The following is a 25,000-nucleotide window of genomic DNA, read 5'->3' as shown; positions in this document are numbered from 1 at the left end:
AACTCTGTAGATATGCAATATCTTGCTAAGGATAATACACTCTAGTGGATATTGACCTTTTGAACATCTTTTAACATCTGTACTTTATGGTGATGTTGACTTGTATTCAGGTTGACAATCTTCAGGTTGTGCTGTTAAATATGTAATGGCACTACACATGTTTTACTCCCTGTTCATTTATTTCCATTTTCTAAGAGCAAAAGCATGTAGTTCAGTTAGCAGGGTGCTAGTCCTGGGGATGCAATCTGCAGCAGTAGTCATCCTATCCTCTACGTTGTATCTACTAGGATATGAATGCACCTATAGCATGTGTTCTAGTTCCTTTAGTGGGCGTGTGTGAGGGTTGTTGTGAGCATGTCTGGGTGAGGTGAATGTAGGTCGGATGCAGTCATCGCTCCGCTATTCCCCCAGTGATGTTGGCGCGCTGCAGGAATTTAGGACCCAGTGCACGCACACGTCTGCTCTGTATGATAATGCAGGCTGTGCCGCCGAGATGAGACCGGGCTAATCCAGGCGCCGGCAACTCATTTAATCATCTCAATATAACTCCATTAGCCTACACTTTTAAGAAATATCAATAAGTGCTGTCAATAAGAACAGATAATTCATCAAGGTCAAAAAAATCTGAATGCTGTGTTTGAAGGAGTGAATATGCACACAGCGACCACGAGCAGGCATTCAGACAGAGGCTTTCTTACACGCTCTCTAAAGCACCTTTTTGACAATGTTTTTAACTCTGAAGTGATGCAGAAGAGTTTCATGATGCGGTCTCTTTCGATATGGGCCTGTGCTGTAGGGCAGGCGCTATAAGTTAAAGGTGTTGTTGGGGAACAGCTAGAAACACACTGGCTATTCCTGTATTATATATATTGTTGACCCAGTATGCCTCTTACAAGAATACTTGCCTAAGGATGCATCATCCTTTCTGTAGTTTCCCCCTCATCCCATAGTATCTATTTGTACCAACATCACTGAGCATGTTACATGATAGAATCATGTATGTACATTTTATAGAGCTTCTTGTATTCTAAAATGGACCCCTCTCTGTGTGTAGTCCTATCCTCCGTTCACTTCAATTCAATCTTGCTGCTCAATCCCATCCATTCGAGTCCATGTCATTACAATATTGGATATGTGGAGCTGGCCCTAATGACTTTCTCCAGATTAAATGGCGAATAAGAGCGATCCGGTCTCCCAGGTTAGGAGGTGTCTCCTCCTATCAGAAGCTCTCTCCTCTGAGGCTTTTTAATGCTATCAAGACGGTAGGCTGTGGGTCAGTTTCTAAGCTTATGAGTTTGACACTGTCTGGCTTCTTCCTGAGCGTCCACTAATGAATTTAAAGCGATCATGTCCTGCCTGGGTGTCTAACTTCTTCCCTGCCGTGACTTGCTTTCTCCAAGCACACAGCCTATTGCAGGGGTTCACACACTCTTTTTGAAACACAACCCAATTTTAATATCGGAACATTCTCGCCAGCCCAACTATGTGAAAAAAAATTATGTAATTAACATTGTTTACTTTTTTATTTGGGGCTGTAGCAGTCAATTGAAAATCATTTTAACACTATTTCTGATTGTCTTCTCAACTCACTATCACATACTTTTAATGTGGGGTGATGGTAGTCAATTGCAAATGAGTCTGACATAATGGAGGTTATTTCACCACCACTAATGAGATGGGTGTGCTTGATGCATGTCGCGTCAGCTTTTCCAACCTGGATGGATATTTGGCTTTAATACAGAGGAGAGCACTGAATCCAGCTTCACACAGATATAAGCTGGCTAAGGGTACCATGAGTCGTATGGTCCTTTCAATACAACTGGGAACTCAAATTATGTCAGTAATCCTCAGGTCGGAAAGTCGGACCTCTTGAAAGGTTCCCGAGTTGGAATTTCGAGTTGGATGACCGTTAAACTATTTTTCCCAGTCTGGGCTCTTCCCCCCCCCGTGTTCCCAGTTGTCTTGAACGCGGCATTAATGCTCAGAGGGAGACTGCAGGAACCAAAACTCCTCCGTAGTGACCCGTGAATGCGTTGTCTGCAGCATTTGGTCACATGACAGCTCGATCAGCTGTTCGATTTCACTTACCGGCATGTCAATTGAGCCAGGATCACAGTCAAACGGATTGGGAAGTAGGTCCTAAAGTCCTCTTACAAGCATGGGAGGTGAGCAGTCATTACTCGTGTGGGACACCAGCCTGGTCTCATAGCAGCCGGGACACTTACTGATGTTGTTTTCTGTTAGAAACATGCACCGCCAAGGGAACGGGAATGATTCGCTTTTAAAAAACTCTCTCCAATAATAATTCTTTCCTCTGAATACACTGATTTTGGTCACTCATCTGTAGAATGTTTTTTTGTATTTCCATTGCATTCTTGCATTCAATTTCCCAAATCTTTCTGTTACATAGGCAAGTAGACACATTTTCTTTTCATTACACAAGGTTAACCAAGTCTGTTTTTTTTTTACATCCATTGTTAATGACAACAGTTCCCCTCTCAATGCGAATAATCTTTCCAGCACTCCCCCTTGATAACCACCAAATCTCGGTGTGAAATAGAACATTGTCCTGCTCTAATCCCATATCTCCACATAGTTTTGCAACAGGCAGGGCAGTGGGTGTAATTTGATGTAGTTTACAATTGAAGTTACCTGCTGCAGTATACCTCTGCGTTCTGTGCTCAGCTCTTTTGCAGCCAGTTGCTCTCGGTGTATCATACAATGTGTCCATATGGCAGAGGCAGACACATTCAGAACTAGCAGGCAGAGGCCTGCCCTCTGTCCCGCCATAGATGGAGCTCCATCTGTTCAAAAGAACCCACCATTCTATCGCATGGAATCTGTTTTTCGTCAATATAGTCAGGCAGCATAATGAACATCCCCTGTGCTGTTTCTTGCTTGGGAATTGTGAGACAGAACAATATGTAGCATCCCCCGCAAGTACAGCGAACAAAAATCAATGCATGGCCATCTCGACCCTCACAGTTAACGTCTGTTTTGGAATTTGAGTTGTTCAGTCAGTTTCCTCTTGATTGCTATTAATAGCAAACATTCTTTGTTTAAGTGTTTTCTGACAAAGGTATTGATGTGAGTTTCTGTGCCTCTGCCTCCCCACACATTGTTTTCACCGTATCAATTGCGTCCAGTAATATAAAAGTCTCTGCAATAGTGTGGTTTCATATCGTAGCAGGCCTAACCATTCACCGTGGGAATGATTCAAGTGCAACGCTCAAGTGTGCCCTGAGATCTAAGGGCGCTCTCTGGTTGAATTTGATCTTTTATATATGAATCGTTATCATTTCTATTTTTAAGGTTAACCACATTACAATGATTTTGAGATGCAAAAACGATATTATTAAAAAAAAATCCCGGATTTTGGAAATTCTCCCGCTAACCCATTTCATATCAGACGACGCCACATGAGGTCGCGCCCCGTAGTTTGGGAACCGTTGGCCTTATAGGCTACCGCTGAAATGCATTAGTGTGGAATCCTTAGTGGTGCAACACGCATAAACCTCAGTGTAAAGGTATTAAATGTCTAGATACTAGAGGATTACCGGGATCCCACCCAGTCAATGCAAAAGCGCTTGTTATGCGCAGAGATTTGAAATCCATGTTTACAAAACAGGTTTATAATCCCGCTAAGAACCGTCCGTCTAATCTGATCAGTTCCTCTGAAAACGTGTGTCCGGCGGAGCCACGCCCACAGATGACACCGCAAACTCCTCTTTGCTCCACTCCGGGAAACAGGATTGTGTTAGTAGGGCTGGCACAGTTACCTAGAACTGTGTAACCAACGGCTAGAGATGAAGACATTCATTAAAAAAAGTCATAACCTTCCAACAAAATTATATACACTACCGGTCAAAAGTTTTAGAAAACCTACTCATTCAAGAGTTTTATTTTATTTGTACTATTTTCTTTGTTGTAGAATAATAGTGAAGACATCAAAACTATGAAATAACACACATGGAATCATGTAGTAACCAAAAAAGTGTATTTGAGATTCTTCAAATTGTCACGCTTTGCATTGATGACAGCTTTGCACAAGCTTGGCATTCTCTCAACCAGCTTCACCTGGAATGCTTTTCCAACAATCTTGAAGGAGTTCCCACATATGCTGAGCACTTGTTGGCTGCTTTTCCTTCACTCTGTGGTTCGACTCATCCCAAACCATCTCAATTGGGTTGAGGTCGGGTGATCGTGGATGCCAGGTCATCTGATGCAGCACTCCATCACTCTCCTTCTTGGTCAAATAGCCCTTACAGCGGCTGGAGGTGTGTTGGGTCATTGTCCTGTTGAAAAACAAATGATAGTCCCACTAAGCGCAAATCAGATGGATGGCGTATCGCTGCAGAATGCTGTGGTAGCCATGCTGGTTAAGTGTGCCTTGAATTCTAAATAATTCAGTGTCACCAGAAAAGCAACCCCACACCATCACACCACCTCTTTCATGCTTTATGGTGGGTAATACACATGCGGAAATCTGTTCACCCACACCGCCTCTCAAAAAGACACGGCGGTTGGAACCAAAAATCTCCAATTTGGACAGATTTCCACCGGTCTAATGTCCATTGCTTGTGTTTCTTGGCCCAAGCAAGTCTCTTCTTATTATTGGTGTCCTTTAGTAGTGGTTTCTTTGCAGCAAATTCGACCATGAAGGCCTGATTCATGCAGTCTTCTCTGAACAGTTGATGATGAGATGTGTCTGTTACTTGAACTCTGAAGCATTTATTTGGGCTGCGATTTCTGAGGCTGGTAACTCTAATGAACGTATCCTCTGCAGCAGAGGTGAATCTGGGTCTTCATTCCTGTGGCGGTCCTCATGAGAGCCAGTTTCATCATAGCACTTGATGGTTTTTGCGACTGCACTTGAAGAAACTTTCAAAGTTCTTGTAATTTTCCGTATTAACTGACCTTCATGTCTTAAAGTAATGATGGACTGTTGTTTCTCTTTGCTTATTTGAGCTGTTCTTGCCGTAATATGAACTTAGCCCTATTTGGTAAAATACCATCTTCTGTATCCACCCCTACCTTGTCACAACACAACTAATTGACTCAAATGCATTAAGAAGGAAATACATTTCACAAATTGACTTGTAACAAGGCACACCTGTTAATTGAAATGCATTCCACCTGATGAAGCTGGTTGAGAGAATGGCAAGAGTGTGCGAAGCTGTGAAGGCAAAGGGTGGCTACTTTGAAGAATATAAAATGTATCTTTTTTTCTTTAACACATTTTTGGTTACTACATGATTCCTTTCATATGTGCTATTTCATAGTTTTACAATGTAGAAAATAGTAAAAATAAAGAAACCCTTGAATGAGTAGGTGTTCTAAAACTTTTGACTGGTGGTGTATAAATATTTATACAGAACAAAAATATAAGCTCAACATGTAACAATTTCAAAGACTTTACTGAGTTACAGTTTAAGGAAATCAGTCAATTCATGTAAACCCACTTGGGAACCAGGCCCAGCCAGTCAAAATGAGTTTGACACAAAATGGCATTATTACAGACAGAAATACTCCTCTGTGGAGGTGTTGGGCTGGCCTGGTTACTCATGGTCTGTGGTTGTGAGGCCAGTATTGTGATATTGTCCAAACAACACAATACATAGTAAATTATATCCGACTATCAATTATTTTAGATTTTTCCCCCATCCCTATTGGCCCCTTGATTTGTCACTAGACTTCGCTAGATTATGTTTTGCTGTTGCCACGACGATGTCACAGCACCAATTTGCCTGCGGCCCCCGACATAGCTTTTTCAACCCCCTCTCCTGCCGCACACCGGGAGAACGGTTTGGAACCTCTAACCCTGGAAATTTGACTGGTAAACTCATGGGTACACTCGCAATGGCTGTCTGGTATTGTGATGCAATTTCCATTGTAATATAAAATGTTCATTGAAATTATGTTAACTGATGTGGCGCATCCAATGGAATGTATCTTTTTTAAATGTCAGTCGCGTTTAATCAACAAATCCACACCACATTGATGGGTACACTACCTGCTTTTACTTCCTGCATTTACTTCTGCTTTGCTCCTCACAATGGCCGCCACTCCACCCATTATGCCATCATTCACTTGAATGAGGATGCCCGTTCCATTCATTTTATTTATATTACAGTACATGCAGTCAAAATGTGCAAAAAAATTAACAATATGTTTTTGTATATATAAAAATTATGGGGACTGCAGTCATTTGGCTGGCCAATTACCGTCATCCAAAATTTCATGACCGACACAGGCTTATGTGTTAGTGCTCTCAGTTCTTTCCAAAGGAGTCCCCTTGGCAACAGTATAGATGGAGACTTTCCACAATATACACACACACACACCTCATCCAACAGCTTCTGACTGTGTTGCCACCCACCCCCATCTCAAATATTGCTCCCCACACCGAATGTCGTCCAGAGAAGATTCCCTACTGCGTCTCTCGCAGGTGAGGGATGCCAAAGAAAATGTGGAGCAATTCTCAACCAGTTTAAAAATTCCTGAAATATTTGCTTTTGAACTTTAACTGTCGAGGAGGAGATTGTTGCTACTGGCATGCTTTTCACCCCCTGTTTTTTCCACACCTGCGTGCAGGGAAGCTGAAAAAATAATGCATGTGGCTGCTGATTACCCAACAAACACTATCTCCCCTACTGCAGCCACAGCTACTGTAACATGTTAATAGAGACATGTCTCCTCCAGTGTCTGAGGCTTTGTCGACCAGTCTGAAGACTAGAGCTGGGGTGTGGTGTTGCCTTCTACAGTGGTCCTGGACAGAGCTAACCTCTGATCTCATTATAAAATGCAAATACACAGCGCCCTAAACAGATCAAAGGTTGGCCTTCCTATTGGATGGCGTGGGATTAATAATGGCAGCCTGGAGACGTTTCTATTTTTTAAGAGGTGATTTGGAGGGCTGCCGTTCCTCCGAGACATTATTTACTTTGGAGAGAATGTTGTTGCTCACTACTGTAGTGACTGACTACAGCACAGGAATCCCAGGCAGCTCCTTTTGTTGCTTATTTAAATGTGATCAGCCAGGTAAGAGTATTTTCACTTTCCTCTGCCCCTGCAATCTCCCACAAGCTTGGGTTTCAGGGCGTGGAATGGGAAAGTGTAAAATTGCTTCAATGCTAGACTGTGATGCCTCCATCTGCTCATCCAGCCTGTATCATTATTACGCTGTTAAGCAAGCATTTACATTTTAAAAGCTTTGCTGATATTGAATAATTCAGCAGCTCAGATACACATTTAGGCAGTAGCCTAACACTAAAGCTTATTTTTCCTCATCCAAAAAATCAGACATTTTAGAGCTCCGTTTTATCATGCTGTATCAAAGGGAGTGCAGTGCAAGTGAGAGCCTTGTTTTTTGAGGTGCATGTGGGAATATCTTTAGCGACTCTCTTTCCCCAGATTGCTGTAAATTGTAGATGCAGTGAATGTGTGGTGGCCTGGTGGCGGTAGTGATTCATTCGGCAGCCGGTTTGATCCTGCTGTGAGCCGGTTTCCCGTGTTAGGAAGCTCCTGCTTGGCAACCCACCCACCCACCAGCCTCACCTTAAACCCTCCCCTGCTACTGCCTGCACCCACCGCCTCCCCACTGATCACGCTCTGCACCTCAGAGTGGGCGGGGAGGACATGCTGGCTGGCATGCCCCGGATCCATTTGGCAGGAGCCGCTGTCCCCACACCCCGCTGAGTGAAGAGTCAACTACAGTGAGGAGGAACATGAAAGGGCTCGGGCTCTGGAGTTGTGTCTTTTTTGGCCTGTATGTGCTGATTTAGGCTCTGTTCTTATATGTAACAGTATCTCTTCCCTGCTCATGACCATGACTTCACAGTTCAGTCTGTTATCTATAGGTCCCATACAACCAATCGTAGCCTAAACATGAGCTTTTTCGTCTGTTTTGACTTTCCCTGCCGCGCAACACATTTTGCTGGACAGTGATGCACTGTTGTGCTCTGGACGGGGCGCACACTTACTGAGTCACTGCTCCAGGCCTTTCCAAAAGCACTGCATCTCTCTGTTATGCTGGAACGTTACTCAGCCACTGAGCGCTACAGCAACACTAAAGCAGTGGGGAAGCAGGATTGGCTGTAGAGCCGCTCAGTAGCTGGGGATAGGGTTTGGACTGATGCGCTATACACCGCAGTGATACTTCCCGAGCAGTACATTGAAGTACATTATAGGGATGAATTTAGAGTGGCTGAGATTTACATGTGAGTATTTAATAACTGAGGAAAGGGGTGGTTCTTCTGTATTTCTATGGCTTTTCCAGATATGTTCCAGATCGCTTATGTGGGACTGAGATCATTACCTCCAATGGGCCGCGCCCATGCCTCATCTCAGATCTGGAAATGGAGCCCGCATGGGGGGAAATCACCCTCACTACATAAAGTTATGAACTGCAAATCACCCTCACTACATAAAGTTATGAACTGCAAAGAATTTTAAGCACTTTAAAACAACTCATAACTGGGAAAATCATTAGCCAGTCGTCAGGTTCTTCTGTAGGGACAACGGATAGTGTGAGAATCCTAGAGTCATCATTTTGTACCCAGTCAGATTTGAATTGAAAGTCTTGATGGTTTTTATTGCATTGTAAATGTGCATTTTTTTCTGAGGTGTGTCCAGTTGGCCTTTTTATCATGGTGTTCCTGATCTATGACCTGTCATTGTCGAATGACCTGTCATTTGTAAGGGCAGCAAAAGTCTTATAACAGTCCCTGTGTTTTGTGCAATTGTGACATAGCAAAATGTTATCCTGTATTTAAAGCCTTATCCAAACATGTAATGTAATGTCTGAGGATAGCTCTGGACCATCTGACTTAAGGGACAGCTTGATTAAAAAGCTTTGATTAAAGGTTAATGATGATCTCACAAAACATAGGCCCCTGCTAGACAGTGAAAGCATAATCATGGCTCCAGTGTAAGAATACTGTAACACCCAATCATGAAAGCATCGGCTTGGCCAGTCTCGTTTTTATTGAAAGCCTACTCATGGCTTTTCTGTGTTAAGGCAGTCTGACCTAAGGATGGCCTCTCATAGGTTCTGTGATTTTGCCAGGAGAGTGGGAGAGCGAGGGGGGAGAGGGAGGCGCTGAGCCATAATGAATTCTACATGCTATAAATAGAGCCCAGTCCTTGTAATCCGCCTTTAACTCTGAATCTGCCCTGTTAAATCCGCCTAAGCTGGGCTAGACCGGCTAGTGCTGCTGCCGCTGGCTTCTGCTATATAAAGATTTTCATAAATGCTCTAGAAACCATGAATGATAAAACAACAAAAAATGTGTCTGAAGGATTTCATCCCGTCTGTCTCCTGGTCTTTGTTTGATTTGAATTAATATTATCCGTAATTGAGGTAGTCTGCTCTCCCTGTAGATCAGTTTGCCTCCTGTGAAGCTCGCTACTAATTTGTCAGCTTTTCTCCCGTGCTCAGCGTTTCCTTTTTGAAAGAAGAGAGCTCCAGCCATTACTAATTAGCAGAAGCTGTGAGAATGTCTGTGGGAAGGTCCAGAGGAGCAGGAGACTAGCTAGTGATCTGGCCAGAGGTCTGGAGGCTGGCTGAGGTAAGCTCTCAACTGATCATAATGCAGTTACACCTACAGTACAGGGATCTAAGCTATGTTATGTAGCCTATACATCTACACTGCTGATCACTGTCATCTGATAGGAATTAAAAACAGAGGTAGCCAGCCCAAATGTTTGGTATGCTGATGTAATCAGCATGGTTAGTAGCCTAATTATAGTGCGAACATTGCTGGCCAACGTCGTTTCATTTCATCTTTGTTTAATCCGTCCTTTCTCCACCGTGGTAATTACTTAACCCCAATCACCCCTTCTGTCATTCTCACAGAGCTAATAGCCTCACGCTGCCGCTTGCAATCTCCACTTTCTTCATTTAAATTCATGTGGTGACCACCAAGATATCTCTCTAAGTGCAGAGTATTATTACATTGCTGGATATTGACGTAGTGATCAGAATATCATCATTGCCACAAATCGTTTTTTGTTGTATGCGTCTCTCTCTGGCCTTGCTCACGTCAGGACGGCCTATGAGAGTGAAAGTTGATCTCCATGGTTGCGGGGTCCTCATTGGGGTCGGCGCTCTATGGTGAGGGGGACAGTGACACAGCTGTGGCAGCGGAGCGGAGCGGAACCAGTGATGGATGACATGTCAGAATGGGCTGCTCAGCCTTCCCCTTCGCTCCTATTGACAGCCACAACTCTCCCATCCAGCATCGGAGGGGCTAATCGCAGGTCATGGCAGCCAGGGATATGACACATAAATATCGCTGGTTGTAATTGCTCGTTTGTCAATGTCACCATTCTCAATGTATGTTTTCTGCAGTTAATTTATCCAATGAAAGTCCCGTTAACAAACGCAAAAAAAAAGAATTGGAGGAAAGTAAATTTGCTACAAGGCAGGGACTGTGTAAGCAGAATGGCTTTCTACTGCAGCTGACATTCACAGTAGCTCAGTTTGACTATGCTTACTTGTTGGGTTCTACCCTGGAATCTTATCAATGACCAGGAAGAGCTGAAACAAATGTGTTTATCGTGTTTATCATTACCTTGTGGTTCTGCTCAGGCTCTATGCAGGCTACAGTAGGTAGATGTTGTGAGTTCTGTCCTAATACAACAGTATGTATATGGAGATCAGAGTGGGTGGGTCCCAGACCAATTTGTTAGCCCTGGCTTTGAGTCCTGCAGCCCTCTTCCCTGACCCTACAGCCTGTAGCTCTTCAAGCCGCGAGGCCAGAGCCCCCCCCCCCCGCACCCTCTTCCCCACCAGTTCATTTCCCCAGATTTTTTATTTATTTCACCTTTATTTAACCAGGTAGGCCAGTTGAGAACAAGTTCTCATTTACAACTGCGACCTTGCCAAGATAAAGCAAAGCAGTGCGACAAAAACAGCAACACAGAGTTACACATGGGATAAACAAACGTACAGTCAATAACACAATAGAAAAAGCTATAGACAGTGTGTGAAAATGCAGTAAGATTAGGGAGGTAAGGCAATAAATAGGCCATAGTCGTGAAATAATTACAATTTCCCAATTAAACACTGGAGTGATAGATGTGCAGAAGATGAATGTGCAAGTAAAGATACTGGGGTGCAAAGGAGCAACAACAAAAAATAAAAAAATGGGAATGAGTTAGTTTGGTGGGCTATTTACAGATTGGCTGTGTACAGGTGCAATGATCGGTAAGCTGCTCTGACAGCTGATGCTTAAAGTTTGTGAGGGAGATATGAGTCTCCAGCTTCAGTTATTTATTTATTTCAAATTGTTCCTGTCATTGGCAGCAGAGAACTGGAAGGAAAGGTGGCCAAAGGAAGAATTGGCTTTGGGGGTGACCAGTGAAATATACCCGCTGAGCGCGTGCTTCGGACGGGTGCTGCTATGGTGACCAGTAAGCTGAGAAAAGGCGTGGCTTTACCTAGCAAAGACGTTTATAGATGACCTGGAGCCAGTGTATTTGGCGACGAATATGAAGTGAGCGCCATCCAACGAGAGCATACAGGTCGCAGTGGTGGGTAGTATATGGGGCTTTGGTGACAAAACAGATGGCACTGTGATAGACTACATCCAATTTGCTGAGTAGAGTGTTGTAGGCTATTTTGTAAATTACATCGCTGAAGTTGAGGATCGGTAGGATAGTCAGATAGTTTGGCAGCATGAGTGAAGAATGCTTTGTTGCGAAATAGGAAGCCGATTCTCGATTTAATTTAGGATGCTTAATGTGAGTCTGGAAGGATAGTTTACAGTCTAACCAGACACCTAGGTATTTGTAGTTGTCCAAATATTCTAAGTCAGAACCGTCCAGAGTAGTGACGCTAGACGGGCGGGCGGGTGCGGGCAGAGATAGGTTGAAGAGCATGCATTTAGTTTTACTTGCGTTTAAGGGCAGTTGAAGGCCACGGAAGGGGAGTTGTATGGCATTGAAACTCATCTGGGGGTTTGTTAACACAGTGTCCAAAGAAGGGCCAGAAGTATACAGAATGGTGTCGTCTGCGTAGAGGTGGATCAGAGAATCACCAGCAGCAAGAGCGACATCATTGTTGTGTACAGAGAAGTCGGCCCCAGAATTGAACCCTGTGGCACCCCCATAGAGACTGCCAGAGGTCCGGACAACAGGCCCTCCGATTTGACACACTGAACTGTATCAGAGAAGTAGTTGGTGAACCAGGCGAGGCAGTCATTTGAGAAACCAAGGCTGTTGAGTCTGCCAATAAGAATGTGATGATTGACAGAGTCGAAAGCCTTGGCCAGGTTGATGAATACGGCTGCACAGTATTGTCTTTTATTGATGGCGGTTATGATATCGTTTAGGACATTGAGCGTTGCTGAGGTGCACCCATGACCCGCTCGGAAACCAGATTGCATAGCGGAGAAGGTACGGTGGGATTCGAAATGGTCAGTGATCTGTTTGTTAACTTGGCTTTCGAAGACCTTAGAAAGGCAGGGTAGGATAGATATAGCTCTGTAACAGTTTGGGTCTAGAGTGTCTCCCCCTTTGAAGAGCGGGATGACCGCGGCAGCTTTCTAATCTTTGGGGATCTCAGACGATACGAAAGAGTTTGAACAGGCTAGTAATAGGTGTTGCAACAATTGCGGTGGATATATTTAGAAAGAGAGGGTCCAGATTGACTAGCCCAGCTGGTTTGTGGGGGTCCTGATTTTGAATTAGCCCATAGTGGGATGAATGGGTGCTCGAGGTGTCTGGCCCCTCTTGACCACTGCAATGTATTATTTATGGGTCAGCGAGTATGGCAGCTCTACATTAACTTGGCTCCTTGACTGTTTAGGAAGGCTGTGACTTATTTTACCTCAGTAGCAAGTCAAATAAAATTCTAGGAAAGTTCTGATTGGTCTGAAGTTGGAAGCTAAGGCGGCACATCAAAGTCGATAGTCTCTTCTCTGTTTCTCTGTACATTCCTTTAAAATGAATAGTGCATAGGTTATCGCGGGAGATCAAATTGTATTTGTCACATACACATGGTTAGCAGATGTTAATGCGAGTGTAGCGAAATGCTTGTGCTTCTAGTTCCGACAATGCAGTAATAACCAACGAGTAATCTAACCTAACAATCCCAAAACTACTACCTTATACACAAGTGTAAAGGGATAAAGTATATGTACATAAAGATATATGAATGAGTGATGGTACAGAACGGCATAGGCAAGATGCAGTAGATGGTATAAAGTACAGTATATACATATGAGATGAGTAATGTAGGGTATATAAACATAAAGTGGCATAGTTTAAAGTGGCTAGTGATACATGTATTACGTAAAGATGGCAAGATGCAGTAGATGATATAGAGTACAGTATATACATATACATATGAGATGAGTAATGTAGGGTATGTAAACATTATATTAAGTGGCATTGTTTAAAGTGGCTAGTGATACATTTTTACATATATTTCCATCAATTCCATTATTAAAGTGGCTGGAGTTGAGTCAGTATGTTGGCAGCGGCCACTAAATGTTAGTGGTGGCTGTTTAACAGTCTGATGGCCTTGAGATAGAAGCTGTTTTTCAGTCTCTCGGTCCCTGCTTTGATGCACCTGTACTGACCTCGCCTTCTGGATGATAGCGGGGTGAACAGGCAGTGGTTCGGGTGGTTGTTGTCCTTGATGATCTTTATGGCCTTCCTGTGACATCGGTAGGTGTCCTGGAGGGCAGGTAGTTTGCCCCCGGTGATGCGTTGTGCAGACCTCACTACCCTCTGGAGAGCCTTACGGTTTTGGTCGGAGCAGTTGCCGTACCAGGCGGTGATACAGCCCGACAGGATGCTCTCGATTGTGCATCTGTAAAAGTTTGTGAGTGCTTTTGGTGACAAGCCGAATTTCTTCAACCTCCTGAGGTTGAAGAGGCGCTGCTGCGCCTTCTTCACAACGCTGTCTGTGTGGGTGGACCAATTCAGTTTGTCAGTGATGTGTACACCGAGGAACTTTAAACTTACTACCCTCTCCACTACTGTCCCGTCGATGTGGATAGGGGGGGTGCTCCCTCTGCTGTTTCCTGAAGTCCACAATCATCTCCTTTGTTTTGTTGACGTTGAGTGTGAGGTTATTTTCCTGACACCACACTCCGAGGGCCCTCACCTCCTCCCTGTAGGCCATCTCGTCGTTGTTGGTAATCAAGCCTACCACTGTAGTGTCGTCCGCAAACTTGATAATTGAGTTGGAGGCATGCATGGCCACGCAGTCGTAGGTGAACAGGGAGTACAGGAGAGGGCTCAGAACGCACCCTTGTGGGGCCCCAGTGTTGAGGATCAGCGGGGTGGAGATGTTGTTACCTACCCTCACCACCTGGGGACGGCCCGTCAGGAAGTCCAGTACCCAGTTGCACAGGGCAGGGTCTCGAGCTTGATGACGAGTTTGGAGGGTACTATGGTGTTAAATGCTGAGCTGTAGTCGATGAACAGGATTCTCACATAGGTATTCCTCTTGTCCAAATGGGTTAGGGCAGTGTGGTTGCGATTGCGTCGTCTGTGGACCTATTGGGCCGGTAAGCAAATCGGAGTGGGTCTAGAGTGGCAGGTAAGGTGGAGGTGATATGGTAGTTTAGCTCAGTTACCTTAGCTTTCTTGGGAACAGGAACAATGGTGGCCCTCTTGAAGCATGTGGGAACAGCAAACTGGGATAAGGATTGATTGAATATGTCCTTAAACACACCAGCCAGCTGGTCTGCGCATGCTCTGAGGACGCGGCTGGGAATGACGTCTGGGCCTGCAGCCTTGCGAGGGTTAACGCGTTTAAATGTTTTACTCAACTCGGCTGCAGTGAAGGAGAGCCCGCAGGTTTTGGTAGCGGGCCGAGTCAGTGGCACTGTATTGTCCTCAAAGCGAGCAAAAAAGTTATTTAGTCTGTCTGGGAGCAAGACATCCTGGTCCGCGACGGGGCTGGTTTTCTTTTTGTAATCCGTGATTGACTGTAGACCCTGCCACATACCTCTTGTGTCTGAGCTGTTGAATTGCGACTCTACTTTGTCTCTATACTGGCACTTAGCTTGTTTGATTGCCTTGCGGAGGGAATAGCTACACTGTTTGTATTCGGTCAAGTTTCCGGTCACCTTGCCCTGGTTAAAAGCAGTGGTTCGCACTTTCAGTTTCACGCGAATGCTGCCATCAATCCACGGTTTCTGGTTTGGGAATGTTTTAATCGTTGCTGTGGGTACGACATCGTCAATGCACTTTCTAATGAACTCGCTCACCGAATCAGCGTATTCGTCAATGTTGTTGTTTGACGCAATGCGGAACATATCCCAATCCACGTGATCGAAGCAGTCTTGAAGCGTGGAATCAGATTGGTCGGACCAGCGTTGAACAGACCTGAGCACGGGTGCTTCTCGGTTACAGGATTGAGTAATGTTCTATTGGATTGTGATGCAAAGGCATGACGTGATTGGCTGCCCCATACCAACTTAAGTTTTTCTTGGACTAGTTACTGATCATACTTTGTATAATTGGAGGATAGTTTCTCTCTGTCCTATTGGGGGATCATTTGTATTTTGTTCAGCCTATCCAGAGGCTTGGGATGATGGTGAATGTGGCCCTGAAGACCCCTGGTCTATTTGATCAAGTTCATGTATCCTTTTCTACTCCCTGTTTGTTCTGTATTGATAGCGAAGGGAGACGAACACAACAGAACATGAAACGAAGGACTCATATTTCCACAGAAAATATTCATTTCTTGCATTTCATTGAGCAGCTAAACTCCCAGAGGCAGTCTGTTTGCATTCACCAGGCATAGTGAATACATGATGCCACCAGACAACCCCACCATGTTTCGGATGAGGTCGACCCAATTGCAACAGCTTCCTCCGTCCTGCCTTTAGTGGTGCTCAATCATGGCCTTCATGTCTCTAATACTGAATAGAAAATGAAAATGCCTAACCAATTTGACACTCTTGGTACATTACATGTGATAGGATGTTTTTTCTTTTCCATTCCAGAGAAATAATCGTGCTATTCTCAGGCGTAGCTTAAGTCACCATTTTGTTGTTGACTAATAAGTTGACTAATAAATTTGACTCTGTCAAGAATGGTAGATTAAGGAATGCTTGTTGCCTACAGTTTATGAGTTGTATGCTTTGATTATTGCTCTTATTGCGGAGTATAAACTCCGTAATTTTAATGTTGGCATGGAAGCAAATCAAAGGTCTTTGGTTTTTCTGCCAGACTTCATGGCCCAAAGCAACCACATTATTTCCTCTCCTTTAATTGTGCCTTTACTAAGTAATGTAAAGGCTAAATGTAACCACCAACACGTAGCACATGATCTGCCCCTCACTATTATACCCTCTACCCTAAAAAAGGTAAATGCATTTCGTTTTGGTGATCAAGGCTCGGTTATACGGTTATTGTGGCATTTCTACAGAACAGGGATTGTTTTTATACCCCCAAATTTCCAGGACCGGTAACCATTTAAATCGGCTTAGAGTTTTTCAATTTGAATTATTATACAAAATTATTACAACCAATAGAATGATATACAGTGGGGAGAACAAGTATTGGATACACTGCCGATTTTGCAGGTTTTCCTACTTACAAAGCATGTAGAGGTCTGTAATTTGCAAATGCAAATTAATTACTTAGAAATCATACAATGTGATTTTCTGGATTTTTGTTTTAGATTCCGTCTCTCACAGTTGAAGTGTACCTATGATAAAAATTACAGACCTCTACATGCTTTGTAAGTAGGAAAACCTGCAAAATCGGCAGTATCAAATACTTCTTCTCTCCACTGTATATGTTTGTGTACACACACACACACACACACACACACACACACACACACACACACACACACACACACACAGTGCATTCGGAAAGTATTCAGACCCCTTGACTTTTTCCACATTTTATGTTAAATCAAATCAAGTTTATTTTATATAGCCCTTCGTACATCAGCTAATATCTCGAAGTGCTGTACAGAAACCCAGCCTAAAACCCCAAACAGCAAGCAATGCAGGTGTAGAAGCACGTGTATATCACATGTTACAGCCTTATTCTAAAATGGATTAAAGTTTTTTTCGCTCATTAATTTACACACAATACCCCATTATGACATAGCAAAAACTTGTTTGTCGAAATGCTTGCTAATTTATTTAAAAAATATATATATATCACATTTACATAAATATTCAGACCCTTTACTCAGTTGTTGAAGCACCGTGGCATTCTCGATTCTTCTTGGGTGTGACGCTACAAGCTTTGCCCACCTGTATTTTGGGAGTTTCTCCCGTTCTTCTCTGCAGATCTTCTCAAGCTCTGTCAGGGGAGCGTCGCTGCACAGCTATTTTCAGGTCTCTCCTGAGATGTTAGATCGGGTTCAAGTCTGGGCTCTGGCTGGGCCCCTCAAGGACATGCAGAGAATTGTCCCGAAGCCACTCCTGCATTGTCTTGTCTGTCTGCCTAGGGTTGTTGTCCTGTTGGAAGGTGAGCCTTTACCCCAGTCTGTGGTCCTGAGCTCTGGAGCAGGTTTTCATCAAGGATCACTCTGTACTTTGCTCCGTTCATCTTTCCCTCGATCCTGATTAGTCTCCCAGTCCCTGTCGCTAAAAAACATCCCAACAGCATGATTCTGCCACCACGATGCTTTACTGTAGGGATGGTGCCTGGTTTCCTCCAGACATGATGCTCAGAGCGCTACGGACATTTCCTTCGACCTCATTGCTTGGTTTTTGTTCTGACATGCACTGTCAACTGTAGGAACTTATATAGACAGGTGTGTGCCTTTCCAAATCATGTCCAGTCAATTTACTTTGCTGCAGGTGGACTCCAAGTTGTAGAAACATCTCAAGGATGATCAATGCAAACAGGATGCACCTGAGCTCAATTTCAAGTCTCATAGCAAAGGGTCTGAATACTTATGTAATTAAGATATTCCTGTTTTTTATTTTGTTATATGTGCAACAATTCCTAAACGTGTTTTTGCTTTGTCATTATGGTGTTTGTGGATTGATGGGATTAAAACATTTTTTGTTGAATAAGACTGTAAAGTAAAAATGTGGAAAAGGGAAGGGGTCTGAACTTTCCGAATGCACTGTATGGGGGTTACAACCATCCCATCTCTGCAGATTTTGCTGCGAAGAGACAGTCATTAGATCATTTGTCTTGGCATGGTCCGAATGTAGCTTGTTTTTGGTCGGAGGTGCAGGAATGGCTGAAGAATTGCAACATTTACCTGGAGATAACTCTGCAAATAGCATTGCTGGGTGATTTAAAAAAATAATTTAAAAAAGTCAGTCAATCGATCAATAATATAATACATTTTTTTACTAAAAGTGTCTTTTAATTTACAATCTGTAGAAACTAAGAGAATAGAAAGGTTCAGAACTTTTGTGAAACAGCACAGTTGAAAAGTATATGAAAAATATGAATCAAAACTTGGTGTTCCCAGATGAATGGGAGGGGTTGAGTGGAGCTGAAGGATGGGACAAAAAATAAACAAAAGATAACTATTGTAAAATAGATTGTTTCTGTAAATTGTATAAGCTGGAAGCAGAAACCTAAGTGTTGTCCATTTAGTTTACTCCAATTAGTGGAAGGGTGGTGGGGTTAGGGGAAAATAATGAAGGAATATGAATACTTATCGAGATAGATCCAAAGAGATATATGCATATTTGTGTGTCTATATATCTATGTGTACATGGATTGGAAATGATGCAGACAGTTACGTTGATGGAAGCCAAAATCTTTCTGCAGTATTAAAGCTGATCTACCCCATAAATGTACGTTCATCTCTAGGAGACAGAACACATCTCCTTCCTGAGCGGTACTTTGGTGCGAAAAGTTCAAATCAATCCCAGAACAGCTAGCGACTTGCACAAGGCCATATAAAACCAAATGTTCCTATATATCCAATAGGCTACATCTTTGTAGTATTTAATGTGTTCTAGTATTAAGTGGGCGGTTAGCACCACTAGGTACCAAAGAATGTTTCTGTGTGGGCACTATAGGGGGCTGCAGTGCTGTGAGTCTGTTGGCCCCACACATTACATTTTAGCCCAAAAAACAATTAACCCTCTCATATGAATTTAAAGTTCAAATCAAAATGTCTCATGCGCCGAATACAACTGTAGACAGACATTACTGTGAAATGTTTACTTATGAGCCCTTTCCCAACATTGCCGAGTTAAAAAGTAAGACGAATTTGCAAAAAGAAATTGCAACCCAAATAACAATACCGAAGCTATATACACTACCTTTCAAAAGTTTGTAGTCACTTAGAAATGTCCTTGTTTCCTTGGCCACTCCATTATAGACAGAATACCAGCTGACTGCTTCTTCCCTAAATAGTTATTGCATAGTTTGGATCTGTGCTTTGGGTCATTGTCCTGTTGTAGGAGGAAATTGGCTCCAATTAAGCTCCGTCCACAGGGTATGGCATGGCGTTGCAAAATGGAGTGATAGCCTACCTCCTTCAAGATCCCTTTTACCCTGTACAAATCTCCAACTTTAGCACCCCCAGACCATCACATTGCTTGATGTGATGGTCAGATGGCGTCAAACACTCCTCCAGCATCTTTTCATTTTTTCTGCGTCCCATGAATGTTCTTCTTTGTGATCCAAACACCTCAAACTAAGATTTGTCTGTCCATAACACTTTTTTCCAATCTTCCTCTGTCCAGTGTCTGTGTTCTTTTGCCCATCTTAATCTTTTATTTTTATTGCCCAGTCTGAGATATGGCTTTTTCTTTGCAACTCTGCCTAGAAGGCCAGTATCCCGGAGTCGCCTCTTTTCTGTTGATGTTGAGACTGGTTTTTTGCGGGTACTATTTAATGAAGCTGCCAGTTGATGACTTGTGAGGCGTCTGTTTCTCAAACTAGACACTCTAATGTACTTGTCCTCTTGCTCAGCTGTGCACCTGGTCCTCCCACTCTTTCTATTCTGGTTAGAGCCAGTTTGCACTGTTCTGTGAAGGGTGTAGTACACAGCATTGTACGAGATATTCAGTTTCTTGGCAATTTCTTGCATGGAATAGCCTTCATTTGTCAGAACAAGAATAGACTGATGAGTTTCAGAAGAAAGTTATTTGTTTCTGGCCATTTTGAGCCTGTAATCGAACCCACAATGCTGATGCTCCAGATACTCAACTAGTCTAAAGAACAACTGTTTTATTGCTTCTTTAATCAGGACAACAGTTTTCAGCTGTGCTAATATACTTGCAAAATGGTTTTCTAATGATCAATTAGCCTTTTAAAATGATCAACTTGGATTAGCTAACACAACGTGTCATTGGAACACAGGAGTGATGGTTGCTGATAATGGGCCTCTGTACGCCTATGTAGATATTCCATTGAACAGCTGTTTTCAGCTACAATAGTCATTTACAACATTAACAATGTCTACACTGTATTTATGATCAAGTTGATGTTATTTTAATAGACAATTTTTTTTCCTTCCCCCTTTCAAAAACAAGGACATTTCTAAGTAACCCCAGACTTTTGAACAGTAGTGTGTAAGAAGTAGTGGTACTGAGTTAATGTTCAGGGATAGGCCTACCTAACCACATTCACCTCCATCATCCGAAGACGCTGCATATACAAAATACGAACGGTCCCCCGATAGGACAAACTATCCTCCAAAATTATACAAAGTATCATCAGTAGGCTTATCTTACAACAAACCAGGCCTAATTTTTATCAACATCATGTCGTAAAAGCAAATTGAGACCGAAAACGTGGGTATAAGTGAATTCACTGTAGATTTGCGACAATGTTTTATATGGAAGGCCATAACCGCTACCATTTAAAAAAAATAAAAAATACAATTCCTTATGCAACGTGCACATTTTAGTCTGTGCTTTAGTCTGATCAACTGTAGCCTACTGATAACCACCACAGCTGCAGGTAGCTTAGAGAAGCCTACTGATAACCACCACAGCTGCAGGTAGCTTAGAGAAGCCTACTGATAACCACCACAGCTGCTGCAGATAGTGTAGAGAAGCCTACTGATAACCACCACAGCTGCTGCAGGTAGTGTAGAGAAGCCTACTGATAACCACCACAGCTGCTGCAGGTAGTGTAGAGAAGCCTACTGATAACCACCACAGCTGCTGCAGGTAGCGTAGAGAAGCCTACTGATAACCACCACAGCTGCTGCAGGTAGTGTAGAGAAGCCTACTGATAACCACCACAGCTGCTGCAGGTAGCGTAGAGAAGCCTACTGATAACCACCACAGCTGCTGCAGGTAGCGTAGAGAAGCCTACTGATAACCACCACAGCTGCATCTGTAGTTTTACGTGGCTCAGTGCAACCAGCAGCTACTGTTTCTGCAATTTTAGGTAAAACCTCAGTAAAACAAGTCTTAAATATTATTATAAACTCAGAAAAAAAAGAAATGTCCTCTCACTGTCAACTGCATTTATTTTCAGCAAACTTAACATGTGTAAATATTTGTATGAACATAAAAAGATTCAACAACTGAGACATAAACTGAACAAGTTCCACAGACATGTGACTAACTGAAATTGAGTAATGTGTCCCTGAACAAAGGGGGGTCAAAAGTAACAGTCAGTATCTGGTGTGGCCACCAGCTGCATTAAGTACTGCAGTGCATCTCCTCCTCATGGACTGCACCAGATTTGCCAGTTCTTGCTGTAAGATGTTACCCCACTCTTCCACCAAGGCACCTGCAAATTCCTGGACATTTCTGGGGGGGAATGGCCCTAGCCCTCACCCTCCGATCCAACAGGTCCCAGACGTGCTCAATGGGATTGAGATCCGGGCTCTTCGCTGGCCATGGCAGAACACTGACATTCCTGTTTTGCACGAAATCAATGGTGAATTGACCCTCATCCTGGAGGGTCATGTCAGGATGAGCCTGCAGGAAGGGTACCACATGAGGGAGGAGGATGTCTGTCCTGTAACGCACAGCGTTGAGATTGCCTGCAATGACAACAAGCTCAGTCCGATGATGCTGTGACACACCGCCCCAGACCATGACGAACCCTCCACTTCCAAATCGATCCTGCTCCAGAGTACAGGCCTCGGTGTAACGCTCATTCCTTCATCGATAAACATGAGCCCGACCATCACCCCTGGTGAGACAAAACGACGACTCGTCAGTGAAGAGCACTGGGTTTGTGCCCATAAGCGACGTTGTTGCCGGTGATGTCTGGTGAGGACCTGCCGTACAACAGGCCTACAAGCCCTCAGTCCAGCCTCTCAGCCTATTGCGGACAGTCTGAGCACTGATAGAGAGATTGTGCGTTCCTGGTTTAACTTGGGCAGTTGTGGTTGCCTGCCATCCTGTACCTGTTCCGCAGGTGTGATGTTTGGATGTACCAATCCTGTGCAGGTGTTACACGTGGTCTGCCACTGCGAGGACGATCAGCTGTCCGTCCTGTCTCACTGTAGCGCTGTCTTAGGCGTCATGCCTCCTTGCAGTACTCATGCCTCCTTGCAGCATGCTTAAGGCACATTAACGCATATGAGCAGGGACCCTGGGCATCTTTCTTTTGGTGTTTTCAGAGTCAGTAGAAAGGCCTCTTTAGTGTCCTAAGTTTTCATAACTGTGACCTTAATTGCCTACCGTAAGTTGTTTGTGTCTTAACGACCGTTCCACAGGTGCATGTTCATTAACTGTTCATTGAACAAACATGGGAAACAGTGTTTAAACCCTTTCCATTGAAGGGATTTTCACGAATTATCTTTGAAAGACAGGGTCCTGAAAAGGGGATGTTTTTTGTTGTTGTGAGTTTATATTAAATATTATAAAGCTGATGCACCCCCTGAAAAAAACGTCTTAAATATGAGGAAAATGTTCATACATTTCAGCTGTTTCTAAAACATTGTTCTGCTATTACCATGTATACTGTAGGAGTGATGGCTCACCAAGACAATTGTTTACACTGCCCTTCTCCTACCTCCGGAGGTAGCGATTGAGTCGACGTTGAAAGTACACAAGTTTACCTTTTGAGTAATATGTGTAGAGGATGGTATTTTTACAGGAAGTGTAGTAAGTGTGAAGATGCTCTAAATGGCGTACTGACAAACGGCTTTCATCAGATCTCTCATGTGGAACAGAGAGTATGTGAAGGCTTTCAGGGAGCATAAACTGGAGGATGTCACTTTGCCTCCATCTCTCATGGCCTGGCGCTGCCTCTGCAGACAGAGAGGGAACCATGTATAGCCCAAAAGTGCAAGCTTGCATCGCTCAAACAAATGGACCAAATGTACAGTAGCAGCCTGTCTTATTATGCTCTTCTGTCTTATGGCAAATATTGTGAATTCACTACTGTTTTGCGTGTTATGTCAAATGGCTTAGGCTAAGTGCAAGACTATTGTTTTTCCCTAATTTGAAAACCTGTCATTTGTCTTTGTTTCCTCTTCGAAATATCATAGTTCGAGATCAGATTAGACAGACAGTGGAAGTAGCAGAAAAGCTGTAAAAAATAAATGTAAAAAAAGTTGCCGTCTGAGGGTGGGTGGTGGATGGGTTAAAACATAAATATAAAATACACTGTTTTAAGAAAATCATTTCTTAGTGCAGTGGGCCCTCATTTGGATGATGCAGATCTTTTGACATTCATTTAGACATGTTTCCATTGTCTGGAAATTCATTCAGTGAGACCTTCATTATACCATACTGGTAAAATAAGCCAAATAGGAATCCTGGCCAATGTTTGTTCCCTACTTTATTCACAACCTAAAACTTTTCTGGACCACCTTGTTCTTCAGTCCATTCCTCTGGGCCAGATGATTATTTTCAGTGTCCTGTACTGTACCAATCAATTCATGATGATCATGATGACTGAACAGTGGCTCTCCTAACTGTTTTCAACAAGGTCCATGTCCATCATGTCCCCTTAACCCAGGCCAGAGATTTACAGAGTAAATCATTTATTTAATAGTGCCAACCCCATCTGTTTAAGGGTGCTTGTTTGCAGTGAAATGATTTGAGCTTGTCTGTCGGCTGCTGTAGTCAGCCAGCTACAGTAGCTAGCCTCCTGTGCTGTTCTGTCTCTGCAGTGAGTTATGTGAGTGGAGCTGCTCTGCTCCGGAGGCTGTGGAAAGCCCTTTGACTGTGTGTGCTTTGCTCTCAGCACCAGGCGGGGGAGAGCTCTCTGAAGGACTATGATTAAAAGAGGCTTCAGACGAGTGGCTCAGATCTTTTGTCGTTGTGTTGACCTGTCATTCAGTATTAAATTAAGTTCATTTTCCCCACAGCCTTTCAAATAAATTCGCAGCAGCCAACCCGACTTCCAATTTTGAAATGGAGGCTTTCAAAAAATGTTAAATATTTCACTGAAGTCAGGGCTTTAACTTTGAATGCATCCACAGGCTTTTCTAAATGTCTGCAGACCCAGTTCAAGGTTAGCTTACTCAACAAAGCAGGTAAAGATGTGGGTGTGATGGAGGTTGAGCTCAGAACATTTCCATTGCAGTGTTGTTGGTCTCCAAATCTCTTCCTCTGCTGAAAAGGGAACATCCTTGGTGCAGCTTTCATGAACACTCAAGAGAATACATTAGGGGTTTGTTAGCTGAGCCGTATTGTCTGTGGCTGTACTCCTATATGTGGGCTTCAACAAAGTTACACATCAGATGAAGACGGATATCTTGACTTACTGCTGAGAGGATCACAGATCTCACACTATGCCAAACTGGAAAGCCAGAATATGGGGAATACTCTACATAATGTCTGTGTTGTGAATGACAATATCTGTGTGTGCATTTTGGATAGACAGTCTTCAGTGACTGACTGACTGGTGTGTTAGTCAGTCCAGCCAGGGGGAGTGTCAGTTTCCCTGTCAGCACCATGTTGGCCCCTGCATACCTGTCTGGAAAGGAGCTCCATGTCTCCTACACCTTCCCCGCCAGAGTAACTAGTATAGTAGTCAGATTGATGTTGAAACATCAGTCACCTGTATACTCACCCTGAACAATGGATTCAAGTGAGCTGTAATAAATTATTCTCTGCCTTTTTTTGTTAAGTGCTTCAACTCCTTGCTGACTCAAATTAGTCATTTTTTGAAC

The 25,000-nt window shown here is 43.4% G+C and overlaps 1 protein-coding gene across 2 annotated transcripts in view; it reads left to right on the top strand.

The window, feature by feature from the left end:
- LOC139555206 (forkhead box protein J3-like) overlaps nt 1-25,000 on the top strand; it is a 139,355-nt gene that overhangs the window by 62,357 nt on the left and 51,998 nt on the right. The gene's annotated exons all lie outside the window — the stretch shown is intronic.

This window comes from Salvelinus alpinus, chromosome 2, assembly GCF_045679555.1.
Source record: "Salvelinus alpinus chromosome 2, SLU_Salpinus.1, whole genome shotgun sequence".
Classification (NCBI taxonomy): Eukaryota; Metazoa; Chordata; class Actinopteri; order Salmoniformes; family Salmonidae; genus Salvelinus; species Salvelinus alpinus.
This window is presented reverse-complemented; position numbering and strand designations above follow the sequence as displayed.